Source organism: Olea europaea, chromosome 13 (assembly GCF_002742605.1).
Source record: "Olea europaea var. sylvestris chromosome 13, O_europaea_v1, whole genome shotgun sequence".
Lineage (NCBI taxonomy): Eukaryota > Viridiplantae > Streptophyta > Magnoliopsida > Lamiales > Oleaceae > Olea > Olea europaea.
In genome coordinates this window covers 27,209,370-27,212,418 of record NC_036249.1, presented here as the reverse complement: position 1 = coordinate 27,212,418, position 3,049 = coordinate 27,209,370, and positions in this window count along the sequence as shown.

The following is a 3,049-nucleotide window of genomic DNA, read 5'->3' as shown; positions in this document are numbered from 1 at the left end:
CCTCAACTTGATCATAATTGATTTTTTTCCTTTATTAATAGTACTTCTTGAAATCAGGATATACAATAGTTCGACAACTTTTTTTACTTTCAATAATATAAAGGAAAAGATATCACAAGGAAATGGAATCTAAATTTCTAATCCCTATGAATCTTACAAGTCTTCTTTTGTGGAGATTCATCTTCGGAGGAGTTTTCTGCCTCAGGCCCTGACTCTATCTCCATCTCAACTTGTGGTTCAGGTTTATACTCATAATCATTCTTTAATTCCAACCCAAAGTCATCTTCATGCCCCCATTTCGAATTTTCCTCCAGGTCTAATTCAAACTGAGGATCGAGCTCAACCTTATCATTGGGCTCAATTACTATCTCCAGTTGAGGTTCCAAGCTCTCACTCCACCTGTCTAGAAGGATTTGAAATATATACCAAATTCAATCGTATTTGGGTGCTCTAGAGGGTTACCTTCTAGCATCTCATTCCTAACCATAACTCCCATGTCTCCCCATTGAGGTGGGAGTGAATGTATGAGGCTATTCACAGCCTCGATATGCGTGATCTCCAGTCCCGCATCTACAGTTGCCATAAATCTCTCGTGGATGTCATTTATGTGTCTAACAAGTAGACAAGACGGGTCAGTCACATAGTTCTCATAGGACTGAATGATGGACCTACGATTTAACGCCGCTTTACAAGTTGTGGCCTTTCTAGTGGTCTGATAAGTTCTAACCATGTCTGTCACATAACTGTCTAATTACGTTTTATCTCTATTAGTGATATCAACTTATACATTATACTCTTGAAGGTTTTAATATAATGGTCAATCATCATTTCTTTAAACAAAATATAACTTACGTAACATATTTCATTCTAAACATCAAAAGCATTTTCACAGATTCAAGCTTAAATGAATTATAAATCATATTCGAAAAATAAAGTGGAACATAATATTTTATTCCATACCTTGGGTTCATCGACTGAGGTCAACCGATGGATGCAAGATGTCATAGAATGCCTTAAATGTTTCATTTTTTTCATTTCATAAAAAAATACACTAAATCAACAACATTGACTAAACTTGTGCTCTGATACCATGTTGTAACATCACAAAATTAACTATACTTTAGCCGTAAATTAATTAACTATATTTTTAGTGGAGGTATAAAGATTAAATTTTAGAGTTTAATTTAACAATTTTTTCTTTTTAAAAAAATAATAATTCAACACTAAAAGAAAATAATTTCAAAAATATTTTTTGAATGGGTTTCATACATGTAACGACTATTGATGTGAAATTTTTGACAAAACTTTAAAAGTAATGTTGCTGTTTTCGTTTTTATTTGAAACGGTAATTGTCAAAATAAATTCGTTTGCATAGCTATCGACCTCAAAAATTCATCAAATTTTAATGTAAAGTAGAAAACTCCTTATAATATGACATAGTAAAAAATTAGCTTCCATCGGTATTATATGAGATATTAAAATATTTTTCAAACCCCAGCAACGACCCGGTTGAAAGGAAAACCGGTACAGCTCACTTAATATGACATATAAAATTTCATAGACATCAAAACAATATGATTTCAAGTTTATTCAGTAGCTAATTCATGAGACTATCAAATCCAATTGATTTCATCCAAAAATTCCAAGTGACGGTCGACTTATGAATTTTGAAATTCAAGGCAGAAGCTGGAAAACAACAACACTAGCCAGTACAGTTTACCTTAAGTGACATATAAAATTTGACTGACATCGGATTGATATGATTCCAAGTTTATTCAGTAGCTAACTTATGAGGCTATCCAACGCCATTGGCTTTGTATAAAAATGTTAAGTAACGAAAGAGTTATGAATTTTTAAAGACGTCGAAATTGAAAGTTTTGAAGAGGCAGCAAAATTTTAAATCGATAGCATTCTTTGTAAACGGTGATTTGTAAATTTATTTCTATGACACATATCTACTTTCAAACATAATTTATTCATAAAGAAATATTCTCAGAAGAGTTCCACATATAGCATCCATAGAAATCCAAAAAAATAAAAATAAAATAAATGTAAACATTTTATGATTTAAGTAAAATTTTCAAGTCATGGGCTTTCTCCATCGCATGTCGCAACATCCTTTACTATCATTCACGCCCAAAGAAAAATCCATTCGACTTGTAAGAAAGGAATTAATCCATGAGTTTGAAGCTCAATAGATTTTATCGGTGCATTTCGTTATTAAATTAGAAGTTATTAAATTAGAAATTTCGAACTTAGATTCATACCGTCGCACGTAGATGGATTTTCGGCAAAATCCAATTACTATAGCAGTATCATAACACGTAGAGACAGAGAATGATCATTCAAACTGTTGTAGTGCCAAAGTACGGTACTTGGAGGTACCATTTCATTCAAACATTTATCAAAAAATCATAATTTAAAAATGAAATAAACACTTGCACCTCTACGTACCTTGAATTTTCTTGAATATCAAAGAACAAAATGTGTAGAAAGCCTTTCCTCTTCTCACCCTTGTTATTCCCTTAGCTTAACTTGACATGAAATATATTTTTTTGAGAGAAAATAAGAGAAAATTCGGATTTGAGCAGGAGTGTAGTGAAAAAGTGAACTTCTACTTCTTGTAACATTTCTTTTTAATGAAAAACTAAATGGGGGAGTTGTATTATCACTAATTTGGTTAAATTGGGTCTTTAACTAAGAATTTGAAAATTTTTTAAGCCATAAAATAAAATAATTCATAAAAAAATCTACATGGTAATTCGAACCTGGATTGCCTATATAAAATATCTTGTAGATAACCATTGAGGACCATTGAGGCAACCCAGTTATTCATTAAATCTTTGTAATCAAATTTATTTAAACTTAATCTCTTAAATTGTTGGGTTCTTAATTAACTTATGGCCCGAGTTTTCAAAATTTTAAATGGGTTGAGCTTTCATAGCTCGTTTCTTGAATGGGCTAGATTCGTGGTGTTAAATCATCACAAAATAATAATCTAATTTCATTTTATTTCTTGGGCTTCTCCATAGGTGCCACGAGACACAAA